This window comes from Nanorana parkeri, unplaced genomic scaffold, assembly GCF_000935625.1.
Source record: "Nanorana parkeri isolate BGI_ZX_2015 unplaced genomic scaffold, ASM93562v1 scaffold115, whole genome shotgun sequence".
Lineage (NCBI taxonomy): Eukaryota > Metazoa > Chordata > Amphibia > Anura > Dicroglossidae > Nanorana > Nanorana parkeri.
In genome coordinates this window covers 1053375-1061838 of record NW_017306383.1, presented here as the reverse complement: position 1 = coordinate 1061838, position 8464 = coordinate 1053375, and the positions used below count along the sequence as shown (strand labels likewise).

The 8464-nt window shown below is 44.0% G+C and overlaps 1 protein-coding gene across 1 annotated transcript in view; it reads left to right on the top strand.

The window, feature by feature from the left end:
* The window catches only part of SCARB2 (scavenger receptor class B member 2), a 41250-nt gene that overhangs the window by 6783 nt on the left and 26003 nt on the right, over positions 1 to 8464 (top strand). The window lies entirely within an intron of this gene.

The window sequence follows — 8464 nt, the reverse complement described above, 5'->3', positions numbered from 1 at the left end:
AAAACACTGTGCACGATCCTCTGTAGACATAAGGCAATAGCTTTGGATGCACCAGCATTTAGTTGTGTGAAGCACTGAGAAAATGTTTTTAAGTTGAGATATGACAAGAGATGATTAATGTGTAATTGTTACGTTTAACGAGAGAGCCGAATCAATTGTTGTGCTTAAAGGTACATTTCACTTTTTGTAAAGGGGTGTAGAAGTGATTGGGCGGCATCACTTCAACCTGAATCTCCCGACGCCCAGGACATGCAGTTTATATGACAAGTAACTTCAATTATTAATGAACATTCTGCTATCCTAAAATTAACTTTATTCTCCTTGTGAGGAGTACACTGTGAAGCTGCTATGTTTTGGTAACCTCAGATGCCTAGAAAGATTCCCTTCCTCTTTCCTCTGTCTCTAAAGTTTCATAAGACTCCAGCCACAGAGTCATATGTGTGCATTCAGCACTTTGTGATAGGGGGCATTGGCTTTTTACATCCCAAGCCAGCATACTGAGAAAAATAAAGATTCCCTGTCTTAGCAATGCCAAGGTTTATCACAATGCACACTACAGCAGGCAGGCCTGGGTTCTTTTCACTTCCTGGGTTCTGGAATGTTTACACATTTCACTTAGTTACACATTTCATTATGCAAAGACAGTTACGTTGTTGCAATATTTTTGGGCCGTTATTTTAAGGTCAGCTGTGATCCTTTTTTTTTTAATGTTTTTTAGCTATACATTTGAAACAGATCAGCTCGGCCTAAATAAAGTAGTTACTAAAACAAAAGACGTACTTAGACATAAACCTTTGTTTCTAGGTAAAGTTCATAAAGAAGAAATCCGGGAAAACAAATCCCCCACTGCAAGGGTTAAGCGCTTGTTTTGTCTAGGAGGCTGAAATAAAGCTGTAGTATTCACCTGATCCTCGTTCTCACCAGCTTCCCCCAGGCTGCTAGGCCGGTTGTCAGTCTCTTCTCCCCTGGGCTCTGGAGGTCTAAGGACCTCTGAAGTCATCACGTTATACAGGTCCATTGGCTTAAAAGACATTCTGTAGCCGAAGTGGTAGAGGAGAAAGAGGAGCGGTGACAGCCATGGCACCGAGAATCAGGTGAGCAATACAGATTTAGGGCCTGTTCACACGACGTCCGTTTTGTGTGCTGACCGGCTCCGTACGCTGCTGCACTCAAAATGCACCCCAATGTATCCCTATGTGTTTTATGGGCTCCAGTTCTCACGTGCGCAGTCCGTTCAGCTTACGACAGAAAAAATACTGCATGTCACATTTTGTCAGGTCCGGAAATGGCCCGGAAACGCAAACGCGTCAAAAACGCATAAAAACTCACTGCGCTGCAGCTAACATACTAACAGCCACACTCCAGCAAAAAAAAAAATGTTTTTTTTTTTTACTTGAAGGCATCAAAAACGCGGCAAAAACGCACTGCATCAGTCTGCAGATCCGCACCTGATCAGGACCTGATATCATGTGAACAGGCCCTTAAGCTGGCCATACACCTTACAATTATCTGCAGATTTTCTGTGGTCAGAGGGAAAAGGTGCAACAGATTCCTCCATCTACATTAAACTGTGTGGATGGAGTAATCTCCACCTGGGCCAATCTGCTTTTTCCATCTGACCACAGAAAATCTGCAGATAATTGTAAGGTGTATGGGCACCTTTTTATATGCATCCCCTAGGAAAAAATGAGCACTTAACCCTTGCAGTGCAGGGGTAGCCCCACTACAAGGGTAAGTTTGTTTTTCCTTACCAAAAGTTATTTTTTAACTATATATGCAAACTGTATAGGCAGCTTTTATTTTCTGCATACAGGCTCTGCTTCATGCTTGTGCCTTTCTGATACCGCTATCTTACTTCATGTCTGATTGAAAACAGTAGATGTTTTTTGTAGCCTCTGACATGAAAAACCTTTCAACTTTCTGAGATGGGAAAGATACACAAAATATGTAGGCAAGGGACACATTCCCGCCACAATCTCAAATACGTGGACCATGAAGAATAAAGCTGGTCACACAATGTGCTACTTTTTTTTTTGGTCCGCCTTCCGGCCTAACAAAGAAGGTATCACAGATTCCTTCATCAATGCTAAGCAGCATAGATGGAGGAATCCCCTGCTCTTTCCATTGTATTCTCACAGCGACCACCAACCACTGTCAGAGTACCCAAACGATGCTGGCAGCCAGTTGGCTGTAAGCACCATTTGACCGAAGATTTTCCATCTGGCTCTTTCATTCTTCTGATTGAGGGATGTCCACATCCCAACAGGGGCACCCTCTGCACAAATTTTGGCCGGTTCCTAAAGAACCGTCCGAAATACATACATAGTGTTAGGTCCAGCTTTATAATGCAAAAAATGATTGGTTAAACCTGCAGAGAGATTTTTCACAATTACTTTCCCTTTATACTGGATTTTCAAAATTACAAATGCAATAATTTAGAGATTGGATTTAAACTTTAATCTAGAATAACACATTTTGTAATTAAATTAGTTCTTTGTTCATAGAGATTTATACATCAGACCAAAAAGAGGGATAACTGAGCAGAAAAATGGGACAGAGGGATTTGTTTGCACAAAAAAGGGACAGTCCCTTCAAATAAGGGACAGTTAGGTGCTACACATATGTAAATTGCCCAACATTGGGTGACTTGATAGAGATTAGAAGTGACCTTTTATATAGTTCATAGCAGGGCTTGACATATCCCAGGAGCCAGCTTATGAGGTTGTCTCTAGCTGTAGTCAATAGCACCAGCTCCTAAAAAAAAAATCCTGCTGGCTCCTGGAATGGGCAGATTGGCTCCTGAATTGCATATTAATTTGTCCACCCCTGGCTTATAGAAAGAGCTACTTTATTTAGCTCGAAATCTAGTCCTGTGACTTCAAAGTAATTATAGCATATGAAATCTAGATGTATAATTGGAGAGTAAACAGCATCCCCAGACACCAAAACCCAAAGGTTCTCACAGCAACTGTGGGCATATTAAGACTTGAAATTAATAATCCTTCCTGTACATGTTTATTATTGGGTCTATTAAAATTGTGCATAGTGATGTCATATTTTAAAAATCTTATGCTTATAGGTAACCCCCAGAAAATATATGAGCTCTTAGCCGGTCTGTATGTGTATTGTGTACCTAGGTAGTTTTTAAGTTATTTGAAATACTGATTAAATCACTTACAATATATATTGATCCTTGATCTTTAAAAGTTTGAGTTTTCTTCAGAATCAGCTGGTCCCCTGAGCTCTGGCCCTGATATCCTGTTTTAGGGTGGCTCTTTTCCCTCACAGGGTCCTCTGAAGCCACCCTTGTGTGTGCTAGCAAGCTGTGTGTGTCTCCACAAACACACAGGCACAGCAAGGCAATCCACTCCTCTCCCCTCCCCTCCTCTGCTCTCCTCTCCTCCCTCCTCGAAGCTAGAAACAAGTTGTCGTGAACAAATCCTGAGTAATTGGTGCCACACCCCTAGTAATCAGGCAATAGAAAAATTGTAGGTAAACGGGGCTTTTGAGGCACCAGGTGACCGAACCAAGAAATTACATCAATATTGACGCATAGTTGTAAACCCAAAGCTGACAGTTTCATTTCATGTTGTTTCATTTGTTAGTGAGATGTTTTCTTTATAAGTGTTAAAAATGGAAAGGTTTACCACTTGTATGGCAAGTCATGTTGACACATTGCAACACACTACAATGATAGGTGTATAGGTGTGAAGCCAGCCTTAGTTATTCTGCACAGGCTTTTTGTGGGGCAAGAGGGGGCATGGCGGGCCATTGAAGTGAATGGCACCGTAGCCACGCCCTGCGGCCACAATGCGATCAGCCGTACGGGTTTTACAAGGTACATTATGCCTGCGGTCCGATCAAAATGCAGCAAGCATTCTCTATCTGAGGTCCAGGTAGAGTAAATCTGGGTCCCTTGGCCTTAAATTGGTCAGTGGGCATTCTAACCTGCTATACTAGCAAGCCTAAAGTAGTATTCAAACACCTGACTCCAACTCTCTCAGCTCCACCTCCCTGAACTTCTTGTCCAGTACAAGCTCAAAAGGGACAGCACAGTCTTCAGCCTCTGTCCCTCTAGCTTCAAGAAGGAAAAAATGTAGGTAAATGGGGCTTTTAAATGGGGTTCAGTCCTCAGCTGACACTGTCTGGGCCTCTCCATCCTGGCTGGTTCCGTTGGTGCATGCTCATCGATTTCTGGTAGGCAACATCATCATTGATTTATTAATGCTAGTCTATATATAAAATTATTTTTGGGTGGATATCTTATGGCTTGTTTTGAGTATATTCAATTATTTTAGGGTCATTTAGATCTCCTCCAGCTCCTGAGGAAGCGCTCGAAGTTCATGTTTACTTCTGAGTAATATCTATATGAATGATCCAATCATGCTTTTTGTGAATCAATATGCCGAAGTGCATCAATATTGACGCATAGTTGTAAACCCAAAGCTGACAGTTTCATTTCATGTTGTTTCATTTGTTAGTGAGATGTTTTCTTTATAAGTGTTAAAAATGGAAAGGTTTACCACTTGATCAGAAGTAGGTCCTAAACACGCAGTGTATATTATTTATATCTCATTACAAGGCCCTAAAGCAGGGGTGCCCATAAGGTCGATCGCAAAGCTAGGCTGCCCCTCTTCTGGTCCCTTCATTCAAACGTAAGTGCACTTTCATTAACGTTTTTTTTTGCACATTGGTCCAGATTTATGCTATAACCACCGTCAAGTCTTGCGCCCTTGTGTGTTTCCATTCCCCCTTGTCCCCCTTGCATTCTGGGCTGGGAGGGGCCGTGGCAGTGAATTCAAATCACCAAAATGCAGAAACCACAATGCCTGCATTCCAGTCAGTACAATCAGAAAAAATAGCGCATGCAGTATTTTTTCCAATCACACTGGACCAGAACGCAGGAATTGTGGTTTTGTGCTGCGTTTTGGTGCAGGCGAACGCACTGCATGCGTGGGGACATGGCTGGCGTGCCATTGACTTCAGAACGCAGGAGGGAGGTAGATCGTTGGTAGATCTAATTGGGCTGCTCATTTGAAAAGTAGATCTCAATACAAAAAATTGTGGGCACCCCTGCCCTAAAGTATATGTCCAGCCAACACTTTTTTTCTTTCTTTTGTTTAGTTCTGGATAAAGTGGGGAATTATTAGAACCCCTGTCAGGTTTTAACTGCTATCCAGCACTTTCTTATGAAACAATGTACCAAACAGGAAGTGAGGGTAATTCTCTAACAGCAACGCAGACCAAAATACAAATGATTTTCTTTAGGGCTGATGCAGATTTGAGCGATCCCAGGACGCGCAAATGTGCGGTTGCACACAGTGGTTGCTGCACGGCCCCATTTTATTTTGCACTGTCTGCAATTGCATGGGTGGAATCGCAGTGGGAAACAGTGTGACCTGCCAGGTGCGACTGGGGTGCCATGCAAAAAGAATGGCACTTCCAGCGCGATCGTGGGTGGTGTACGACCGCGTAGCCATGGATTGCCCAGGTGTGAACCTGGCCTTAGTAGAGTAGGGAAAGGATAGAACCTCAGTTTTGTGCCTGTGTCCCTGTTGCAAAATGTTCCTCACTTCCCGCCTGGGGAGACCATTGTCAAACAAAAAAGGGGGGAAAACCAGGAGACAAACTTGCAGCTCTCCACTTGGTGTCCATCAGTAATACCCTGTTTCCCCCAAAATAAGACCTACCCCGAAAATAAAACCTAGTACTATTTTTAGGAATTGCTAAAATATAAGACCTACCCTGAAAATAAGACCTAGTTGTGACCATTTCCAGGGCCGGTGGTGGCAAAAGGGGGAACTTGAAGAGCCGCGGTCGAGAATCAGTGGTGCCAACGAAGCCAGCGCTAGAGGAAGCGAGGGGGCACTGGAGGGAGCAGAGCCGCATAAACCGATGCTTCCTCTATAGCTCCGGCTCCTGTCACAGGCAGAGTGATACCAAATGCACTCCACCTGTGAGGAATCGATAGTGAAAGTGCGCTTCGCTCATTCTGGCCAGCGATTGGTTAGCAAATTGCTCTCGGAAAGGTACGACACCCCTGATTGTCCTGATCACCATATTTGTGTACATTAATAAGTGTGGAATGTTGTACATAAAAAAAAAAAAAAAAGACCTACCCCGAAAATAAGACCTAGTGTGTTTTTTTGAGCCCAAAAAAATATAAGACCGTGTCTTATTTTCGGGGAAACACGGTAGTAAGTATCTATTAAATCTGCACTGATGCTTTGCAAGTGCATGGTGTATATATTTGCAAACTAGAAACGGGTTACTTTTTATGGTTTTCACTGTTTGATTTTTAAAGCGGAGTGGTGCTGACAGGGCCACCCACAGCTTGAATTTAGGGTGATCCAGCAATGTGTGCTATATATGATTCTCTGTGTATTTTCACAGTGTTTTATATTCAGCATAAATTGGTAGACTCACCCACTCTAAGAGAATACACGGTCTGTGTTGGACTGGCATGCTCCTTGACTTATTGTGACACACTAATGTATATCTAAAATGTTTGATTTTTCCTCGCGTTTAATCGCAGTGGTAATGGTCACCAAAACAAATGGAGAGGGGGTTAACACAGCAGTAAAAACCTGACAGGGGCTTCTAAACCTTTCATTCTTGGTTCAGCGCGATCTGAATCGCCTGCTACCCGAAATGCTCCCTGACCCTTTTTTTCACGCGCTGATCAGCGCGGTTTCCATATAGATTTCAATGGAACCGCTCTGATTAGTGCGGTTTTGGGCGTTTTTAATTGCGTTTCCGCGCTGAAACGCAAATAAAACCACCCTTTTAAAATTCGCAAGGAAACCGTGCTGATCCGCAACCATGTGAACAGGGCTTTACATGAGAACGCTTTAATGCAGTGAACTTTCCACTATCTTTTTAATTGGCAACAAAAAGTACAAAAGAGGCAGCAGATTATCAGTCACTAGACATTTTAACATGCTAGAAAGTTCTTTGACCAACTCTGTTTTCAGTTGCGCAGTTTTCTATACTATAATACAGGGGTGCCCATAAGGTCGATCGCGATCTACCAGTCGATCGCGTAGCAATCAGTGGTAGATCGCGATGGCCTCTCCTCCCGCCCGTGGTGCTTCTCTGGATCCACGCTGCTCTTCCCCATCTGTATGCAGCGGGGATCCGAGAAGTGAAAGAAGCGCTGGAGCCCGCGATCGGAGGAGGGAGCCGCTGTCACAGAACTAAGGCCGAGCGGTGAGGAGAGAGACACTCGGCCTCTCTCTCCCCTCACCGCTCGGCCTTTGTTCTGTGACAGCGGCTCCGCCCCCCCAGCTGCAGTGCTTCTTTCACTTCTCCTCGGATCCGCCGCTGCCTCTGTCCGGGAGAGTAGCGCGGATGCAGAGAAGAAGCTGAGCCCTCCTGTGCGTGGCCGATGCTTCTCCTCGGATCCGCCGCTGCCTCTGCCCGGGAGAGCAGCGCGGATTCAGAGGAGAAGCTGAGCCCCCCTGTGCCTGGCCGAGCGGCAGAGGATCGGTACATATGTTCCGATCCTCTGTGCAGGACAAACACTGGAGCGATCAGCTGATCACTCCAGTGTTTGTAAATAACTGGGGACACACAGTACTATGTGTCCCCAGTTATAAATGAACAGGATGTGATTTACATCACTTCCTGCTCATTCATGAGTTTCTCAATGGGGAGAAGCACTCACTACAGAGGCTCCTCCCCATTCAAAAACTGCTTGATAGTAAAATATTTTCTGAATGAATGGGAAGCATCTGTGCTTTCCATTCATTTAGAACAGCGGCTGCCGAAAAAGAGATTGAGGACTTTGTTTAGACCCCTAATATTTCCCCGAAGCCACCCCTAATAAAAGACCCCTAATATTTCCCCCCCTCCCCAAGAGTAAAAAAAATAAAAATGTAATAAATAATAAAATTAAAATAAAAAATAGCAAAAAATAAAATCCTGGAGGCAGGACGCCTGTTTCTTCCCTCGGGCGCAAAAAGAGCTGGCTACGGCTATGCTCCCCCGGTGCTCGTGCGGCTGCCGGCTGAATGTGGCAGATGCTGCAGATGGAAAGGGCCAAGACACGTCTCCCCATGTACAACGTCGGCCACACGAGCACCGCGGGAAGGACAGGACACCTGGGCCTGTAGGACGCACTGGAATGTAAGCCAGCCGACTCCCTACGTTCAGGGGCGGGAGGGGGTGTGGGGTTGTGTTGAAGTCAATGGCACCGCCATTATCTTGTTGTTTATCTTGTTGCTTTTTTGTTGGGTTGCAACACACAAAAAATGATGTTGTCAGTAAACACTTAGATTCTGAATTACTTCTGTTGTTTATCTTTAATTTGATCAACTTGTGTATCTTCTCTTAAGATTTGCAGATATTTTACATTCATTTGCATTTGAAAAATGGGCTAATTTTGATCACAACTGTATTAAAAAGCATAAGGGATTCAATACTTAGCTTTCATCCAAATTTTTCAAATTCTGTAACCGCATAA